This window comes from Pinus tabuliformis, chromosome 1_2 (assembly GCF_031772625.1).
Source record: "Pinus tabuliformis cultivar Carrire ecotype Pingquan chromosome 1_2, CPIR1, whole genome shotgun sequence".
NCBI lineage: Eukaryota > Viridiplantae > Streptophyta > Pinopsida > Pinales > Pinaceae > Pinus > Pinus tabuliformis.
In genome coordinates, this window is record NC_142298.1 from 447,942,495 (window position 1) to 447,965,250 (window position 22,756).

General features: G+C 36.3%; 1 pseudogene; it reads right to left on the minus strand.

Annotated features, from left to right (window-relative positions):
• Positions 1 to 2,650: 2,650 nt before the first annotated feature.
• Positions 2,651 to 22,756, minus strand: part of LOC149206287 (amino acid permease 3-like) — a 34,653-nt pseudogene continuing 14,547 nt past the window's right edge.

The following is a 22,756-nucleotide window of genomic DNA, read 5'->3' on the forward strand; positions in this document are numbered from 1 at the left end:
TTATGATATGTTATGTTTCAGGGAGATTCCAACCAAGCCAATATTCCAAAATATGTTCAAAGTGAAAGTAATGCACAACACTTCACTCCAAAGGATTTATGAAAATGCTCTTCATTAAGATTCTGGAACCTTTATAAGTAAATGATTTAAATCAAACATTTCATAACAAAGTAATCCCATGTCAACTTAATTCACAATTGAAAGGATAATAGTTTTTGTTCATTAGATTTGGTCTAATTTTATGAGGAAAGCTTAATAGAAAGACTTTAGTAGTAAGGGAAACATTAATAAACTCCATCATCATTTGGTTTATGATGTTGTTAATTTAGTTACTTGTTGCTTCTTATCCTTATTTCACTCGTGTAAAATGTCCAAACTATAAAAGAATGGTATTAGTTTGTTGTCTCTTTGGACCATTATATTTTATGTAACTCAATCATTTCCATTGCCTCAACTGGGTGTCCATCATTCTCTTTTGATAGTGACTCAATGTCTTCAAATGCATTTCATAAATTTGGTTTAATAAATGTTGGTGGAAAAACAATATATTTCACTTTGTAGAAAGGAGCGTACATTGCTTAGGATAAAATTGTATTGCTCTTACCATGTGATGATGTCATCTAAATCTTCAATCTTTCTCACCAGTTATGAAATTTCCCATTCTAATTGTTATTTGACCATGATGATATTGGCATCATAATCCTTGTTCGTAAGAATATCCTTTAAGAAGTCGATGATAAGTGGCACACTTTGTTCCTCACAATTGTGAAAGTAAAGGACAAATTCATTCACAATATGTTTGAAAAAATTATACTAAGAGTCTTGATTCATGAAATTTTGTATCCTCTCCTTTTTTTATTTTAATGTGTCATCTCAAAAAATTGTTTCTCCAATAATCTATGTTATTGCTATCTTAGCAGTGACATTTCCATTAGGTTTGCTTGCTTGACATTAACCACAACTAAGTTTGTAGTTTCAATTGTAAATTTAATGCCTCCGTTCCATTTTTTCTATAGAAGGCAAAGATCCCTAAAAACTATAGATGAATCCTCATCATGAAAGCTAGGAGGTAGCTCATTAATCATCTATTCATCCAAGGTGTCATCTCCATGTTGTTGGTAGCTTCACCAACAATGCCTAAGCCTCATGTTAATACATTAATACTTTACATGGGAAATGTGCGGGTGTTTTTGTTTAAGGTCAATGTATATTGGCCTTGAATGATACTATATTGAGCTTACATGATGGTCATACTACCTATTGGCCCGACCCTTAGGATCTACCAAAATCTCATTGTTGCTCCATATTAATCATCACTTGGTCATGTGTTCTCCACAATTTTAGGATAATCTATCTTCTTTCAAAATATACCATCTTTTAAAGTTTTCAGCAATAAGCTAATAATAATAAATCTATCCAAACAAGTAAACCTACATAGTAAAATAGTTTAGCATAATACAAGATCTGTTGTGATGAATTATGCTAGTTAAATATCCATGGAAATGTACAGGTCATTTGTCATTGCACATTTCCTAGCTTATGTGATACCCAATAGTGTGGACGATTAATGTGTTTTCTTTACAAAATAAGGTGCCTTCAACATTCTTTTCACGGTCCATAAGAAAGGTAAACATTATGCACCCCACAACAAAGAAATTAATGTTGTATAAACTAGGATATATATGTTCTAGAATTATTTCAAATCAAATAGTATATATCTTAACACTTACAACACTAGTTGTTTTGTTGAAAGGGTGTTTATTGATAGCTTAAGTGAAATTCAATTGATATATTTTCTCTAGAGAATCTACTACCATAATCTTCTTTTGAAATTGATCTTGATACTTCCCTTGCTAGTGGGTTAATAAGAAGCGATGAAGATTTTTAAACCCAACAACCCTATGACTTTCGAGTTGAGAGCCTTTCTCACTAAGCCATACGCTGTCAACCAATGCCTTGTTCCATGGATAAAAAAAATTGAAGCATAAATTTCTCATGTTATGGATCATTACTATACATGCATACATAAAAGAAAAATTTAGTATGCTAGAAATCACTAGAGAATCTACCTCATATTCGTATGTATATATAAATCCATATATGTTTATTCCTCTCAGGCTGATTTAGATCTAGGTGAGGGAATCCATAGAGGCAAACATGAGATCATGGTGACGAGATTTTCAGAGGCAACACAATATCCATTATGTAAACTCTTTATTCCTTGAATCTAGGAAGAATGTTTGGATATAGATAATTAAGGAGGACTAGTTAAAATTAGAGTTGGTCAAATGGGGGTTGTATTGAAATTTACAGTGAGTAAGATACATTCTTTTATGAAACTGTAGATAAATAATTCAACTCTAGTGATGTATCCATGATTATAACTATGAATTTATTAAAAATTGTTTGTGTTGGATGATGCAGCTCACTCTGAACACTTAGATGACAGCTAAGATTGCCTCTTATTGTGGTATGTTTTTTTCACTTCAAACTTTTTATACCTTACGAGCAACAAGAACAGAGCATTATAGCATCTGTGAATTTTTAAATACCATATAGAAATGCCTCTCTATGTCTCCTTGTTTTTCACAAGGCCTTCTAAGGAGCCAACAAGGGTTATCACTGTTATAAGATGATGTTGTCATAAATATTATGGATCACAAGAGTCTAAATTTAAAAAAAAAAGAAAAAGATATGAAGCTGAATATTTGGAAATGGTCCACTTGACTGTCCATCTTGGGACTCTATTTTGTGCGATGTACATCTCGACTAGAAAGTAGAATACCAATGGCCAGAAATTCAGAGCACCCAAAATTCCCAGCACATAATTGAATAATGGAAATATGATGGAAATGTTAGTGGTTGACACCACAATGCAATTCTCCAGCCCAGACTAAAGAGATTGACTCTGCACCACCCACATAAGGGAATATGTATGGGAATGCCCTCCTTGAGGAATTTATTGTGAGGCCAAGTATGAGAAACCCATGCTTCAACACAAGCAAATATTGGCTAACAATATAACTGCAATAGTGGCATTGAATGATTTACAATGAAGTTTCTATGGGTAACAGAGACATTAGAGTTTCAATCCAACAAAACTAAAAGAAAGGATGAGAAAATTATTTCTTACTTAGTATGCTCCCATCAGATGAACCACAATGCATGCATTGGAAAAGTAAATAAGCCAGTAAGGCTCTTAGAATCCAAATCCTGTCAATAGGTTTCAAGGTTCATTTTCCTCAAAAGCTGCATAACCCAAAAAAGCACATAGCATATAGAAGCTAGTTGTTATTCTTAGTGACAACAAATTTTCTTTTTTCATAGTTAGGTTATCTGGGGGTGTTGACTTTAAAGCATCCTGCATAGTTTTAAATTACAGGAAGCCTCATAATTATCCTTGTAGTTTCTAGTTGTTCAAAGGATTCAAATATAGAAATGAATAAAAAGATAAAGTTATACCTGAATTTCAAGGACAATGGAAGTATATGGAAATGCAAATGCAATGTCACCAAGACCTTGAAGCATTCTCCAAAATTTTTGGGTCTGAGTAAGAGAGTTGCTAGTGTTGATTCCAACCAAATTTCCTTTAATTTCTCTATTCTCTTCTATTTCCTAGAGATTTGAACCCATGAGTTTCAATAATTGAAATCAGGAATATGGTGAATCGGATTAGATATTGAAATTCCATAATCTGGCCATACATAGCAATAAGAGACCAACCAGGGCAACAATTGAAGCCCTGAATTGAATAAATGAGAGTAGGATAAAACAATAACAATAACTTTAGCCATGCCAAAGCCCAATCCTATTGTTGAGTAGGTAAAGGACATTATTGATGCAATTACTGAAAGGACCCATAGTTTATGAAAGTTTGGCATCTGACATAGGATAACTTGTATAACTCCAAAGAGAATCCTATAAGTGAGATCTAGAAAATGGCATGAAGCGTCATGTCCATATTTGTGATAACAATTTGATCACCTAATTGCTCTGTATTGTTCATAATTTTTTATCAGTAAGAGTCATAAGCACCAATAGCTCTAAAGCCTTCCAAGACAAGTGATGAGAAGGTCCAATTTTAAAAAGTAGCATAAGCCCTAAAAAAGAGTGTACATAATCACAATATAGGCAATTTTAAGCACAACAGGGATTGAGAAATGAAAGCAAAAATAGAGTCAGTGCTTTGTTTAATTCAAACATTATTACAGTCAAATATCTTGTGATGTAAACTGACCTAACATTGATTGAAGTAGTGATGGTGTCAGAAATAAAGATTCCATAGAAGGATGCATATTGAAAAAGTCCACATAACCATGCTCTTCTTGCACCTGAAAGAAAGATAGGTAATTATTGCATGTAAAGTTGACATGTTTATTTAAAGTTGAGGTAGATACAATCATCTTAATTCCATGGATATGTCATGTACATGTTTTTTTTTGGGGGGGATGATTAGACAATAAATCTAATGTTAAAATGATTTATATTGATATTTGTTGAAAGTAATCATGAAAGTAGAGAATATATGCAAGAAAAACAAGAAACAATCTAAAAATGGATAGATATAGCACCTAAATTCACTCATACTGCATCTTTGTAACAACAATTTTTGTTGGGCCCAGAGACTGGATCTAGGAACCTATAACAATCGGAGATCAAGAAAGTGGAATAAAATGTCACAAGAGTGAAAAAAAACCATGGCCACAAGCCCTGCAATCCATCCCAATTGGGCAACACTCCATGCCAATGATAACACTCCTGCCCCTATGAGGATTATGATGATATAAGCCACTGCCATCCAAAGTGTGCCTGTTCATTCCAATCTCATCCACAACTTCAAAAATCAGTCATAAACAAAATTGAGACATCCTTATAAAAACAACCATCAAAGAGAAGTATAATGGAATGGAGAAATGAAGGAGTTGGCATACCATACTCGTTCAGAGTAGATCTTTTGAGCCATGAGCCTCCATGGCAGACTGTATTTCCTTGGAAGGTGCAAGTTGTTTGAGCTTGCCAGAAAGAAAAAGTACTGTGAATATTTTAATTTATTAAATATATTTATATGGATGTGGATTAAGAGAAAATGAATAATAACTTTTAATATAAATTTCAAGTATTAAGAAGAGATATTTGTATCATAAAGAGCTCCATGAATTTCTTGTCCAATGCACAATCATTACAAAATATAGTGGAAAAATGGTACATTGTCTAGTACATTTAGCCATATTCTGAAACAAATTTTCTAGAGCTTCATCCATATACAAAATCATCCTTTAATTAAGTTATTGCTAAAGTCCATAGAGGAGTAAATACTCTTTACCCTCCTTTGGTTTTGAACCTGTGACCTTTTACAAAGAAGAACATATTCTTAACCATTAATGTTCGTAACCATTAAGCTCACAATGACAGAAAACCTCCTATTCAACACTACTATAGTACTAAACCCATCTGAATTTAGTACCATATACACCTAGAGGTTGCATATCCCATGTCTCAATATTTCATATTCATATGGTGATTTAAATGGGTTTTTGTTAACATTTACGAAGAGTTGATAGAATTATCACCTTGATGTATTACATTGGCATCAATATACCAAGATGATAAATTATTGTTTCTATGTATGTAGCAAAGCACATAATTCACAATGAAAGACACATATACAAAGAGTTGTTACATTACCCACCCTCGCACTTTTTGTAGTGGAATTATGCTCAAGCTTCTTGTATGTATATATAACAAAACATATAATTCACAATGACAAACATATATAGAGTTGATAGAATTCACACCTTGATATATTATAATGACCCCAATATTCAAGGAGTTGATAGAACACCCACCCTATGCACTTCTTCCAGTGCAATACAACTATTTCAAAGCATGTTCAGAGTACAACTATTTCAAAGCTGAGAATATATGGAGCAGATCCTGCAATTCTTCAAGCCTTTGCTAACACAGGAATCAGGTTACTTGTAGGTATTAGTAATGACCAAATCCCATCTTTGAACCAGCTAGTTGTAGCACAAAATTGAGTTAGGAACAACATTGTTCCTTTTCTTCCCACCACTGATGTCATTGGGATCTCAGTGGGGAATGAGGTTATGTTTATTGGAGATAGGGTTCTAATTTCTCAGTGCCTTCCTGCATCGCAGAACTTTCACATTGCGCTCGTTGAGGTTTCACTTGATCAACAAATTAAGGTGTCTACACCTCACTCTATGGCCATACTTTCTACATCTTCACCCCCATCTATTGGAGCACAATTTCATAGTACACTTATTTCAAATTTGAGAATATATGGAGTAGATCTTGCAGTTCTTCAAGCCTTTTCTAACACAAGAATTGGGTTACTTGCAGGTATTAGTAATGACCAAATCCCATCTCTGAACCAAGTGGTTGTAGCACATAATTGAATTAAGAAAAACATTCTTCCTTTTGTTCCTACCACTAATATTATTGGGCTCCCAATGGGGAACGAGGTTCTGTTCAGTGGAGATAAGGTTATGATTTCTCAGTGCCTTCTTGCATTATAGAACTTACACACTGCCCTTGTTGAGGTTTCACTTAATCAACAAATTAAGGTGTCTACACCTCACTCTATGGCCATACTTTCTACATCTGCACCCCCATCTGCTGGAGCACAATTTTGGGCTCTTTAAAACTGATATGACAATGGCTTATGATGTGGGATTGCTACGATCTCCAAAATAAAATAAACATAACACGATAATCACAATAACCGAAACAATTAATCAACATAATTAGATGATTTTGATAATACATTATGATTAAAGAAAATGATGAGCTTGACAAGGTAATCACAATAACCATTTCTGCAAATAAAACACTATGGAGAAAGACTACATTATTTGTGTTGTTGCACAAGCATGGATACAGGGAAAATATACACACTTTGTTACCCTATTTTAAATGGAAAAAAAAGAAACCATAAATGATCCGCATCTTGAATGATATTTTCCCAAGAGATATTTGTGTCTACATATTGGATGATGTTTGCAAAGAGACATCTTATGGGAAAAAGACAATTGCAATTTTTTCCTACATGAAGGTGAATCTATATCAGCTCAGTCCAATCACTTTGATAAAAAGGTGTGTCCTGTGCTCAGAGCCTGCTTATCGTATCCATATTTTCCCACTTTTGCACCTTGTGTGGCAACATTTTAGCATTTTAGTCCACAAACACAATCTTGGGGCAAAAATGATTGAAATGAAAAGACATAGTTCGAGCATATAAACGCATGTTCATGTTGTTGAGAACCACCCTTGCCATTGGAACTGTGAAATGCATTTGGAAAATGGCAGTAATGTTGGGAGCCACCACATGGACATGCATATAAGTAACCACAGTCAATAAGATCAAGATTTTATATATATCTATCTATCTATCTATCTATCTATCTATATATATATATATATATATATATATCCTGCAATTCTTCAAACCTTGCTAACACAAGATTTGGGTTACTTGTATGTATTAGTAATGACCAAATCCCATCTCTGAACCAGCTGGTTGTAGCACAGAATTGGGTTAAGAACAACATTTTTCCTTTTGTTCTTGCCACTGATATCATTGGGATCTCAGTGGGGAACGAGGTTATGTTCAGTGGAGATAGGGTTCTGATTTCTCAGCTCCTTCCTGCATTGAAGAAATTACACACTACCCTTGTTGAGGTTTCACTTGATCAACAAATTAGGGTGTCTACACCTCACTCTATGGCCATACTTTCTACATCCACACCCCCATCTGCTAGAGCGCAATTTTGGGCTCTTCAAAACAGATATGAAAATGACATATGATGTGGGCTTGCTACGATCTCAGGTAAGGGAATTTCTATTTTTTTTCTTGGTCTTGACTGAGAGTTCAACCCTTCTCAGAGTTTGTACAAAAATGCCTTACTGTGTTGGTCCTAATTGTAGTTTGTTATGAAGGCTAGGCAATATGACATAGTTATTAATTTCATTTAGTCTGTAGCTGTTATTTCTAATTGAAACTATAAATGAGGCAGACTGCAAGTCCATCTCTTGCTTCTCCACGCACTCTTGGACTTCCTGTTGTAGCTCCTCCTCCTACAGGGAAAGTCTGGAGCATTGCTAAGTCCAGTGTTGATGAAAAATATTTGAAAGAAAATTTGGACTATGCTTGTGGGCAGGGCATTGACTGTAGGCCTATTCAACAAGTGACATTGGCCTTCTTCTAAAGAAGTGCGACAGAAACAAGTAAACCCCAAACAAATTCCCCGGTTTGCCGACAAATAAGTAGTGTTAGTACTCGGATCCACTAAGATTACGTACTTGGAGAAGACCCTCCTCAACCATTATTCAGTCGATTTTGAGAGCAATGGCGGGCAATGGTAGCTCCTAGGAAACTATTTGGCGAACTTTGAGAGCAATGACAACTCCAAGGGAATGGTCAGCGAGAGAAATGTTTTCAGCCCCGTATTCCCTTATCGCAGAGCTTCGTCAAGAAGGGAGACCTTGTTTATCAGTTGGAGGATGAGATTGCAATCGTCGGGGAGGTTGGAGATGATGTTTGCAGGTGAAAGACGTGATCATACATGACAAATCTCATATTAAAAAACCCTAAAGCTCTAAACATGAAGCAAAGAACCTATGCTCGGTAGTTTATGAAGATTTGAGACTGTTCCTTCCAATTACTTTCATCCGTGATGATCGAATGACTTAACATCTTTCAATCGTCTAACATATAATCTAAAGGTGGAAAGTGATGACAGGTAGATAACAGGGAAGTTCTTCTAAGAGGGGAACGCCTTACACTATAATTATAATTTTATTAAAGTTTTAATTTGAATGTGTTAATTTTTTTTTGCTCATTAATTCTTAATTCTAATTGGATTTGGAGTTTCTTATTAAATTTCTACACCAACTAATGCTATGTGAGGATAATTCTGATTGGAACAATGTGAGGATAATTCTGATGGGAAGAATGATAATACAATTTTGAGATTGTAAATTTTAATTATTTATCATATTGAAAATTTTCTAAAACACTTTATTTTTAATGTGAAGATAATTCTAATTAGAAGAATGATAACACAATTTTGAGATTGTAAATTTTAATTATTTATCATATAAATTTTATCGAGTTGAAAATTTTCTAAAACACTTTATTTCTACCCATTAAAAAAAAATCCAAATAAATCATTTTTGGACCAAATTAACCGGGAAAAAAACATCTATAATTTAAACTACTGCATTCTAATTGGGTTTAGAGTTTCTTATTAAATTTCTCCACCAACCTGCCCTCATTTGTCCTCGCAGGCAAGGGCATAATTTAAAAGGAAAGTATTTTTGTGTTTGTTTGATCCATAATTTTGATAAAATTCTAATTTTATTATTTAAATTATATTTCTAAATACAAAACTAAATCTATACAACTTTTAAGTAGGTAAATTATAAATTTAAACACTCAAAACATCCACCCAAAAAGGTTAAGTTTTCTGATTAAACTACTGTCGGCTTGTTTGCCTAACAAACTTATCCGCAACTCAAGTTGTTTTACAATGGGTTCCATCGGTCCTCGTAGGCAAGGGTATAATCTGAAAAGAAGAATTTTTGGTTTTTTTTGTTTGAATGTAATGACATAATTTTTATAATGTTCCATCGGTCTGGCAGGCCGGGGGCATAATTTGGAAAGGAGAATTTTTGGTTTTTCCTCGTTTAAATGTAATGATATATTTTTTATAACATTGCACTGTTCCATTAAATTTTATCTGTAAATATAATAACGAATTTATTTTTTAATTTTAAATATTTAAATGTTCCATTGAAACTTTCTCAATTTCTAATTGGCTTTAGGCCAACAGAATCTATCCCAAAAAAATAAAAAAGGGTTGCTATTTGCTTGGCATTGCATCATAACAAATTTATCGGCAACCTAACTTGTTTTAGGTTGGGTAACATTTTGGATGTGACTTGGCTTGCACATTGGACTTTCTTTGGCTGGCTCTTTTGTTGATGAATTATCATAAATCGTTCTATTCAAGTTTAAATTTTTTATGTTTTTTTATTATTTCCCAAAGCACAGGTGGGATTACTGCAAATTGATTCTAAACATCAAAGTTTTTACTGTAAATTGATTCTAAAAAGGTGGGACTACTGCAAATCAACTCTAAACACCACAACTTCAGATGCTTGAGTTAGTGATGGGACTTGCATTTATTTTGCTTGTATCCTCTTACATTAGGGAGTATGGGTGACGCCTCTAGAGATTTGAACATGGGTGGGACTATTGCAATTTGATTCCAAACACCAAAACTCGAGACCGGAGTTAGTGATGGGACTTGCATTTATTTTAGGTGTATCCTGGGACTTGCATTTATTTTAGGTGTATTCTCCTATTCAAGTTTAAATTTTTTATGTTTTTTTATTATTTCACAAAGCACATGTGGGATTACTGCAAATTGATTCTAAACATCAAAGTTTTTACTGTAAATTGATTCTAAAAAGGTGGGACTATTGCAAATCAACTCTAAACACCACAACTTCAGATGCTTGAGTTAGTGATGGGACTTGCATTTATTTTGCTTGTATCCTCTTACATTAGGGAGTATGGGTGACGCCTCTAGAGATTTGAACATGGGTGGGACTATTGCAATTTGATTCCAAACACCAAAACTCGAGACCGGAGTTAGTGATGGGACTTGCATTTATTTTAGGTGTATCCTGGGACTTGCATTTATTGTAGGTGTATTCTCCTACACTATGGGCGTATGGGTGATCCCTCTAGAGATTTGAACATGAGCGTATGGGCGAGGCAGACTTCCAGAGATTTGAACACGGGTGAGACTACTGCAAATCGATTCCAAACACCAAAAGTCCAGAGATCGAAGTTAATAATGAAACTTACATTTATTTTATTTGTATCTTCCCACAAAAAAAATTGAATACAATTTATTATTCGAAAACAGAAAAAACGCGTACAAACACAAAATAAAATGGGAGAAACCCCTGCTCTTCCACAGCATACCATGACGAATTTTTTGAACCTGCAAACCCAAAATAAAAAGAAATATCCGCCGCTGCGTCCGCTGAGAGCCGTCGTCACCCAGTCTGAGAATCCATAGGGACCTTGAAAGTTGCGGCGGCCCTCCAAGAAAAGTTAAAAAAATTCCTGTGTTTGAAAACTAAAGAATAAGGTGAAGTTTAAGAGTGACATGTTTTCTTTGAGTTCCTTTTAACTCACGAGAGTTTTATTTAAAAAGTTTCTTTAAAGTTGAAGTCCAACACCTTGCTTTGAAAGGCAAATCTATTTGGAAAGTTCTATGATGAGTATTATAAGGTTTCAAAAGGCTATTCGAATCTTTGATTAAAGTGGAGCTTTGAAAAAGTGTTTTCCTTTAATTGAAAAAGGGTTTTCAATTTTTTGGAATTTTTTTTTCATATTTTTGATAAAAGAGAATTAAAAAAAGTTTCGTGGGAAAAAGAGTTTAGGAGTTTGCAAAAGTTTTTCTATTTGTAAAATTTTATTTTGTTGGAAGTATAAGAGTGTTTTAGGTGAAGATTGTGTTTAATAGGGGTATAATTTGAAAATCATATTTTTTTCGTGAGTGATATGGTAGGAAGCTTCATGCAATAGAGAAAGCAGTCATAAGACAAAAGAAAGACAACAGTCATGGGTCGTAAAGCGTGACTGAAATAGATTAGGAAAAGGAATCGAAAAGAAGAGGCGAAGATCATTGACATGCTTAGAGAAGTTTAGGTCACAGTCAAGGAACTGAGAAGTTTAGTAGAAGACAGAGAACAGATCAAGGTTGATTGGTGTAGCATGGATCTATTACCACCTCTTATGTTTATTGGTAAAAAAAATTGAAATTTGGTTTGTTAAGATGAGAACTTATCTATGTTGCAAAGATTTGTGGTATGATATTATGAGGAATGTTAACCCCCATGATGAGGCGAAAGATGCCTTGGTTTTGAGTTTCATTTAACAAGCAATGGATGAAACGGTTTTGTGAAAGGTAGAAAAAGCTACATCTTCTAAAGAAGCGTGAAAGATCTTGGAAGAAGAATTTGGTGCAAGGGGGAGTTGCATGTAGCAACAATATTTGTCATAGTCTATTGAGTCAACCACAAATCTAAGAGTAGACGAGCAAGACTTTGGGAAGACAACAGAGTTTGTAGAATCCCACTCAAAAGTGGATGATGGTCATGAAGGCTATAAAATTTAAGCCCATTATGTCGGCATGCATATGGATGAAGAATATGTAGCAAGGATTGCAGAGAAAGAAGTTGAAGCCTTTGTATGTGACGCAGAGCAAAAGCATATAAGTGCTCAAGGAATCCACTATAATATGGATGGTGCAGATGATGATGAATCCCAATTTGACGAAACACATGTGGATGATGACTGCAAAGTGATATGTGCATTGGTGAATCCAGCCGCAACTTATGGATTTGGTGAAGTTGAAATTGCCAATGAGCACATGCATGCTCGGATATCCCACCATAGGGTGGATGAATGTTATGTCGATAATATGTGTGGTTTCTTTTTTGAAACATGGATTGATTGTGGTAATATGGTAAGCGTAATGTTTGATGAAGAATTGAAGGTTGAAGTTGCCATAAATCGAAAAAATATATGAAGCAGTTGGATTTGCTCATTAAGTTGTATGTGATCTAGTAACAACTAATGATTAAGAAGAGGGTAAAGTGATTGAAGAGTTTTTTATGAGAATATCCACTAACAACATAATAGTGGAAGACAACTTCCATGTAATGGAAAAGAAAACAGAGAAAGAAGAGGTAGAGAAGGGAACTTTCATTGAAGAGCATAACAAAGATGTTTTTAACATTGTTTTTTAATATGCGTGTGTTAAAAATAGCATGAGAGTTGAAATTGAAAACAAGGTTATTAATAAGTTTGATGCAAATTTGAAGTTAATTGAAGAATGGATTGAGAATCCAATTGGACAAATTGATGATAGTCTTAAAGTAGTAGCTGGAATAAAAGAATTAAATGAAATGTTGAATGAGAAAAAGGAGCATGATTATGATTTTACATGTAAGCCTAATAATGACCTTGAATGTGTAGAGTACAAGAAAAAAGCAGTAGTACCTGAAGATGAAATTGAAGAGAAAAGAGGGTCGCTTCTGAAGACAAAGATGAAAGAATTGAAACAATTTTTCAACAATGGAGTCAAGAAGAGATAAGATTCCGCTATCAAGAAAAATAATAAGAAAAAGATCAGGAATATGAAGCGCAAGAAGGAGAGAAAAGATCTCAATTTGAAGATGAACATTTGTGGAAACAATCCATGTTTGAACAAATCTTTAAAGAGGAAGTTGTAGAAGATAGAATCCTAATTTTTTCAGAACAAATACAAGATAAGTTAAAGAAAATTGCAGCAACAAAAAACTTAAATAAATATGGAGCCTACAATGAGAATGGGCAACAGACAATGAAGCAATTCTGAGGATATAAAATTTGGAATAAACGAAAAAGAAAATCCAAAATTGTAAAAGTTTTGAGTCATTGTAAACCTAGTTGAGACTTAGACCAGTAGGCATGTTTGAGTGATGATTGAGTCAATTTCTATTGTAAGCCTAGCATGCGCAGTTGAGTTATGTTGATTCATACGATCGTACTTAAGGGGGGGTGTTGGAAATTGTAATTACTCCTGCATGAAAAGTGGTCTAAATTTAGAGTGTGAGTTAACTGAGTCAAGTATGCATTAGTTCGAGTTCAGTCTTATATTGGGAAAAGTCAAATATAGTGTGTGTTTGCATGTTGAAGTTATTTTGGGTGAGTTGCTAGTTCAAAAATGTAAATACCCCTCATTGGGTTCATTGTAATCAAGTAAAGTCAAGTTTGTATGATCAATAGAAGAGAAACAACTCATATTGTTTGTGTGTGTTAATTTTGTGCTTTTCCTCCTCTACCTTTTCATCATGTTCCTTATCGCTCCAAGCAATTGCCCAAATACTGTTTTTGAATTTCCTGGGAGAAGTTTCACATGTTTGTTGGTGATGCTTAGCATGTAGCTCAACTTCTCATTTTTCTTTGTAAACTTCCAACTTCCTTAGCCTCCCTGTCACAGAGATCCCTCTTGGAGCAATCATTGTGGCCCTATAAGTTAACAGGTGAGGCCATACACTGGCGACCATTCTGATGACAAATGTCGACAGGTTAGAGGCCCGGGTTTGATTGAAAACAATGGAAAATGAAGGATAATTGAGATTCCCAAGATGTTTTCCTCAGGTAGAGTAGCCTACAATTCTACGAGTTATAGTCTTGATGGATTTCTCAGTGTAATTGAGGCTGCATAGATATTTGACATAGTCATTTACGCCCAAATCGTAAACCAACCCTAGATCCATGGCCTTATGTGGATCCACGTGAACAAAACCGAAATCCACAGTTTTGGTAGTGTTTCATGTGGCTTCATTGACCAATCGCTGGATCTTGTTGTCATGAATGTGAGCGGTTGTCATTAACGCCGATTTTAAGGTTGCAAGGCTCCAGTTGAGATGAGTTCCTTTGAGCGACACAACAACCCCACTTACATGAAGGCAAGCTATGGAGGTTCTAAAAATTATATTAAAATCCATTTGCCTTCAGTCGAACGAGAGTCCTAAAGGGTCGATAGCGTCAATCCAAGTGGTGCAGGTTAAAACCACTCGCACATACCCACAGTATGCATTTTACACAATAATGCATCTACACCTGTCCCATGATATTTAACTCAACAAAGGAGTCAAATCTACAAACCATAAATGGTCAAGTGGCCCTCTTATAAGTTCCTTTGTATAGGAACTTCAATCACCTTGCTGTATCCCTCTATCAGGACTATAATAAACCCTTCAAAACCACAGTTCACACACACACACACACACACATCTATATATATATATATATATATAACCTTACTATATGCTTTGGTTACACATATATTAACCCAAAACACTATTGACACTTTTCCACTTTATATCCCATTACAAAGGGAAATACTCCCAAGACACATTTTCCGCTTTATTACGGCTTTAGCACAGATTCCGAGGTTAAAACCTCTATCACAATCGCTATCAGCTATATCAACGGTCCATACACATATATGCACCCTTCCTCCAATTCTCTAATCTCCGACTATCGGAATATATTATATATGTTTAGTCTTGGCAGACTAAATCCACACTTTGCACCACTACATAGGGAAACCTCTCTAAAACGCATATAACGGATCTCAAAGATTATAAATGTGCCACTATAACCTCCGTCGGGTCCGTGTCTTTATCGCTCTCTGATATCCGAAGCCCGACACCCGATTGTCGATAAGCCCCTGATCGCCGATATATCACTATCGGCGATATCGCAACATTCATAAACGCTGACCCTTGGCGCCTTCGATCACCGATATGTGATTTAATCATGACCGTTGATCTGGCCACGATCCAACGGTCCACGATTAATCGCTATTTGCTCTATGCAAACTTCCAAGGCACATTCTGATAACTTACAAGGGACTCCCACCACTGCGATTTGATCTTAGCTGTAGATCTACGAGATCTAACGGCTACTGTGCATCACTTACACTTCTCCGCAATTCCTTTTACTTGGAATTTCTTCGCGTTTTCTCCAATTCTTTCTGTGCTTTGGTTCTTCTGAAGGTTCTGATCCTTCACTACTTCTACTGCGCCACTCTGATTCTGAGCTTAGGTCTTCGAGCTCTCAGCTTGCTGTCTCTCTAGAGCTTCGCTCTGCTGCTCCAATTGGATTCAATGATCCCTTTGATTCTTCTGAATCATATTACGCCTCTGCGTACTTCAGAACTCTGCCTGCAATTCATTACAGAGCCTACGAGTTCAAACTATAATTAATCAACACTTAAAACATGCATTCCATACATTCTGACATAGTTAGGAAAACTCTGCATATATTAATGTAAAAGCATAGATTATATTCAAGATTCCTCATCTCGCACAGGTCTGATTCTCAACATTAGTGGCCTCTTCCTTCTACCCATAGGCTTACATATGTTTATATAGAAACTGGGATTGGATTACTATGAAGGACCTGATCCCATCCTTTAACAAAAGCCTAAAGTTTGCTACATGCATACATATATGTGGCAGACTTATCCACTCAAGATTTTTCTTTTTTTTTAAACAGAAAACTATTCTTATCAGCTCAATGACCCATATCTACTCTAATTAATTCCTAAAAGCTCTCTCTTGCTCCTAGAGAGTTGGATTTGAGTTCTATCACTCATGTTCTCATTTATTTATTTTGAGAGCGTTTACATATTCTCCCATTATCTAATTAAATCACACTTAAAAGCCTAACTATTTCCTAAAATGCATGACCCCCTATGTCTACTATTTACAATGATTTTCCTTGGGCTGAATGCTCCTGCATTAGACTCCCAAAGTAGAAAATTTTCATGATCTCCTGATCATGTGTCTTTTGGTCTTGGTCTTCCTAGATCCCATACTTTGTTCTGTAACTGTTCAAATGCCTTGTACCTTTGTTGCTACTGGACTTTTGCTGTCTTCTTCTTCTTGTCAATCAGGTTCAAGTTCTGAATGATCTTTCTTGCTGCTACTATCACTTTTCTCCATTTGGATTGCTTCATCATCTGCTCCCACATTTCTTCAATTTCTATGTCAAAAATATCTTTGGGCTAGTCCATATTTTGCTCCTTACATCTTCCTCTTTCTTTTTGATTCAGGTTACTGTTGTTGTCTTCTATGCTGACTCCTATGTTGACTCTTGCTTTGCTTGCTTCAACTTTTGTTGTGCTCGCTTTACTGACTTCTCTTTTACTTGCTTCATCCTTTGGTTTACTTGCTGCCTCCTTATCATCCTTACCCTCTTTCATGATTGAATCATGACTGTTCAACACTCTTTCCAGCAAATTAATTTTTCTATTCCATGGATTGAATTCTTCCATAGAATTCTCTTCTTTCACTTTTATTTGGTTGTTCACTTGTGCCAAATCTCCTCCAGCATTTACAACAAAACCTGCATTCACAAAACACTTGTTAAAATTAAAAACATAAGGTTGTTGTGCCTTATCTTCCTTTGGAAACAATTTAGTTTGTTGCACTATTTCTTCTTCCTTGATCAGCACATTAGTATGCTGATTCGAATTCTTAGCAGAATTCATGAGACTGTCATTTAGTCTCTTTTCTACACCATATGTTCTAATGATGTCTTCCTGCTTGGGTTCACAATAGTGAACTTCTCCTCCTTTAACCTGCTGCTGGTTATCTTCACTTTGAAATTGTTTGATTCCTACCGCCTCTTTACCATCTTCAAACAATCTCTGCTCAATCTCTTTGATCACATACTCATACTCATTCATGTTGTCTAATGAACCTGCAAACAAATTATTGCATCTTCTTGTCTCCATGCCTACTTGAGACACATCTTCTTCTTCAGAAACTGTAACTGTAGCTTATGTTCTACCGTCAAGTTCTCTCATTAGTTTCTCCAGTAGTTTAATCTCTTCTTCACACTTAGCAAGCACTTCATCACAATGCTCTCTTCTTCCAGATTCATCCTTTACATGCTGTGTTACAGTATTAAAACACTGTCTTCCTTTGATCCTTGTAATCTCAAGGTATTTCTGCTATAGCAAATCACTACTTCCCTCATTCAAGAGGTCTTCTTCATCATACTTTGTTCTCCTAGAGTACCCCTCTAGACTTTTAATATCTTCAAAAGACTGTCCATCCTCTTCAAAACACTCCTTTTTTAGTGTTCCTTTTCCCAAGGTTAAATCGTTTGCATAGGGTCCCTCCTTCTTAACATCCTTCAGTAGATGTCCTTCTTCCCTACTGTCTGTCTCAATAGTTTCCATGGCTATCTCTACTGTGCCTATCATCATAGTGAATTGATGATCCTTTACTATGTTTTCAGCTAACATAGTCTCTTCCTCAAGTTTTCCTTCAGTCCCTTGCTGTTTATCTCTTTCGAAGATATTTTCAAATGGTTGTTTTTCTCTTGCAATATCTGCCATCATACACAAACTATCAGTTTTAAAAATATAAGACCCTATGGTCTCAATTGATGGTTCAGCCATCATATCTCCTTCCTGTTCTAAATCATTCATATGATTCAAAAAAATTTCGATGGTCTCTTCTTTAATCTCCTCAAGCCCTTCACTTAGTTGCTTGACATCTTCCACCATCTGTATAAGAGATCTATCTACCTCATCTTCTTCCAGAATAGAATTTTGATTCTGCTGGTCTTTTTCCTTCTTCATGACAATATCAACCAATTGTCCTTCACCTGAAAACATACACAAATTGTCAGATTTAAAACCATGTGACCCTTCGGCCTTACTTGAAGTTTCAGTCTTCAAGTCTTCATCTTCACTATCTCCCAGAAATTCTCCTTGTTCTGGTTCACAAATGGATTCTTCCATTTCTAACTCAACTTCCTTGAGTTTTCCCTTCAACCACTTCACTTTCTTTTGCTACAGCCTTCTCTGCATCTCATGCCATTCTACTGGCTTCTTCCTCAAGACCCAACCTAGTCTCTGGCTTTCCTCAAGCATTCTCCTTAATGCATTGAGTTGTTCTTTTAATTCAGCAACCTCTTTGTCAATTTCCTCTTGACTCATCTTCTTTCCATTTTCCTTGGCATCCTTCTTCTTATATATTCTGTTGTGGCTTCTCTTTGAACCTTTGTTATGACAATCAGTAGTCATCTTCTTCTCTTCTTTCTTCATGAGCTCTTTTGCAAAAAGCCTCTGTAGCAACTAGTCCTCCTGGCTGCAATCTTACCTCACTAAGATCTCCTCACTCAGTCTTTTTCTAAGCATGGGTCCTCTATCTAGAACCTCTTCTTGAGCAACACCTTTGCTCCTTCTAGGCTTCTGCAATCTCTCACTTTCTCTTGAGAACACTTCAGCTATCCTCTCTGTCTAATCTCTTGTTGGATTCTTTAGGTTCACTGCCACTTCTCCTTTAGAGTATTCTCCTTACTCTGTCTTTAAGAACTCACCTGTTCTTCTCATAACTTCTCTTGCTGTCACCTGTGCATTAGTATAAAAAACACACATTCCTAATTTAAAACAGAACACATTACCTCACTTCCAAGATCTCAGCATGATCTTGTTTCACCATTCCAGCTGTCCTTTGAATGGATTGTCCTCTGTTTTGTCTCCAAGTCCTCTTTCCTTCAGAACTTGCGCTAAGCAATCTTGCTTTCTCTTTCCTTCAAGGAATCCTCTGTTCCTTCTATTCCAAACCTCTGTTGGAATGCTACAGTCTTCCAAGAACTTCAAAGTTCCTTCTTACATATTACAAATATGCTCTGATACCACTAATGATGCAGGGTAAAACCACCCGCACATACCCACAGTATGCATTTTACACAATAATGCATCTACATCTGTCCCAGGATATTTAACTCAATGAAGGAGTCAAATCTATAGACCATAGATGGTCAAGTGGCCCTCTTATAAGTTCCTTTGCATAGGAACTTCAATCACCCCACTGCAACCCTCTATCGGGACTATAATAAATGTTTTCGGGAAAAGTGTCTATTCAGAACGACCCTATCCCACTGGGTTGTGACAGAGACCTCAGAAACAAACAAGGAAAACTACTCTTGTATTCTCCTTTAAGAACTATAAACGAAGATGATTAAGATGAACCGACCTGTGTCTTGCGCTAGTTGTACGATCCAATCTATCTTCTCTTTGACAACTTCCACCGATCTGCTCCCTCACTTGCCCAACGTTACCAAGTTCCTGCAAGTTCACAGAAGAGAGAAACTACACAAAGACATGGATTTATGTTCATAAAAAGCTTAGGATCAGTTTTAAGCTAAACATACAAATATAACACACATCAGATATACAAGCATGTAGGAGAAACTCAAGTAGTTTTATTGATAAAACAAGAAGATCCAAGAGGAGTTACAACCGATGATTCCTGATCCAGCATCAACCTCCCAGCATAGAATCCCTTCTTCACCTCCAACAAAGCATAAATCACCCAATACTCTGATATCTATCACAAAACCAACAGCGATTCTCTGCAATGCACAAAATTCCAGCCTTTGGATCTCTTGGTGAGGGATCCATATATAGATATATGCAAAGAGGATGAGTCAGCTCATGAATTGATTAGTGGCTTCTCTCTGTCAGTTCTTGCTTCCACTTGAAGACTGAAAGCCTCTTACTCATCACTGATCGAATTCAGTGAGGCAAGTGTCATTGGAGAAGATTCTGGAAGCTTCCATTGTCCCTCCACCTCGTTGAATGACTTTGCCACTTTTCATTTCCCGCTCAACGCACCCTGGTAGTGCATTCAAGTGCGTTGCAACGCACCTAGCCAGTGTATTTGGGTGCTTTGCAACGCAGCCAGCTAGTGGAGTACTTGAAATGATCCTGTTTTGACTAGTTTTGAGCAGTTTCTGGTGGAGAACTTCTGGGAGAAGCTGTAATTTGTTGACCTTGTTCCTTTAGGAGCTGGAACAACACTTTTAGGGACTTAGGATCCCTTGGTTTATGGACATTTCATGCTTATAACTGTAAGGCACAAAAATGTCTATAACAGCTACCCCCTAAAGTATGAGGCCGTTTATCGGGTCAAATGCTTTATTAGGAGGATCCGAAGTTCTTCAGATGCTGGGGAGGAGACCTGTAATAAGATACAATACAATACATTATCTTCATACTGTTTTCATGATCTAGCTGAGGCGGGCATTCCCATGCTCAGCTTTATAAATTCATTTTCATGTACATAGGACAGACAATCGTCTGATGGTAGACTGATGATTCTAACGAAGTCATCATCCTTTTGGTAGGATGATTATCTGTCCTGCAATGCTGTACATTTCAATGTCTTTATTTTTCCTGAATATATATCGCAGCCCGGATGGATGAAACTAGATCCGGGGTCTTCAATCTCGTCCGATCTTCACTCTAAGTACAAGTCGATCCATGTGATAAATGTTTTGAAGTCGAACATGGAAAGACATCGCTTGATTACCAGTCAATGATGTAAACTGTTAACAAGCGCGAGAGGAATCACCAATAATGATAATGACCCTCAAGGTACTGCAGTACAATTCACGTGGTGTGAATAAAGGACTTGGCGTCGAACACCACGCAAAATCATTCGGTCGAAGGTCATTGATGTATACCTATCACCGGAAGTGAGAAACTTGCCATTGAGGCATGCAAGCTTCAAAGTACTGAAGGGGTGTTCCTAGATCAACTTCTTGGATAATGAGCTGATGTCGACAAGAAGCGATCCGTCAAAGGAGGGCCTTAATGAATCCCACATCAATGACACAGAACGGAGCAAATGATTTTGATGGAGGTGAAAACGATCTGGTGACATACGGTTCAGGGTGGCGGTCATGAAAGAGTGAAGTATAATGTATGGTAGTGGATGGGACACGGGTAACTTCTCTGGATGACTTCTCTTGAACATGTCGGCGACACTTATGTGATGGATTGGTAGCATTTACCCCAAATGTGGATGGTATGGTGTGACCATGGTGATGTGACCGGTGAATGAAACAACCCAACCCGACTCTGGCACAGAGTGGAAGTGTCATGTTCAAGAGCGACTTGCTACCAATAAAGTTTCTTTGAGTTTTCTTCCCAATTTTTCCCCAGTCATTGCTGACCAGTACCTCTTTATTTTTGTCAAGCTTGAGGAGGATAACATATGCTTGTTCTATAATTTGCCCTTCGGGCAAACCCATCGCTATGTTTTAACGAGTCTAGCGATAGTGAAACTCGTTCTCGCCTAAAGACAAGTTTGTCGCTATTAATTCTTTTTAACGAGTCTAACGACAAAGATAACTCGGTCCTTTTCATTTTTAGAGAGTTTGAAAAGGTACATAAAGATAACTCCGGAATTCCTTTTTCATCATCTAATCCCTTAAGTCCGAAAAAGTATAAAATAATACAGAAGGGATGAATTTTCGATAATTTTAACGAGCCGAATAAAACAAGCGCTCGATCATTTTGTGCAATAATCCCTTAGGTCCAAAAAGATTAAAATCTAGAGGAGGGATAGCGCTTCCGGTCGCTTTAACGAGCTGGAAGGCCAAAACTCGGCAATCTTTTCATATTTTACGAGTCAGATGAAAGGAGCTTAAATTAGACTCGTCTTTTGAGGAATGAGTGATAAAATGGGTAGCCGCTGATTCTAGGTAAGGTTTGGAATTTTCCAATCACGGCAGTGTCACAAGGATGGCTAGTGAAATCACTCTTCGCAACTGTTCCTCAAAATGGGTAAACAATCAAATGGAGGTGAATGATCGACCAATGGAAAAGTGGAGGTGACGGTGCAAACACGACCAAGGCTTTAATGGCTGAAAATGTTTCATTCACGGTGGTTATTTACCGGAGGATAGTTCATTTTTTAACGAGCTTAAACGCAGGTGGAAACATTTGCTCGATCTTATGTTTATTTTTTAACGAGCTTGAACTATGCGCTAAAACTGCTCGATAATCCAGTCATATGATAAGAATGTCTCATATAAAAACGACAACTTTTAGATTTTTGCCCCACATCCTTTCTTTATGCAAGTTAGATGACGACTAATCCTACGAGTTTAAAGGGTTAGCCTACTGGTTTAAAGGGAGGACTTAAAAATTTTAAAAAATAAATAGTCGCCCTTCGCTTGCACTCCAAAAGGTTTGCATGCCCCCAGGTATAAAACAGAGTTTCAAAGTTACCTCTCAATTTGCAGACAAAACATTTGTTCTATCGGGAGAGGCCTACCTCTTACAGG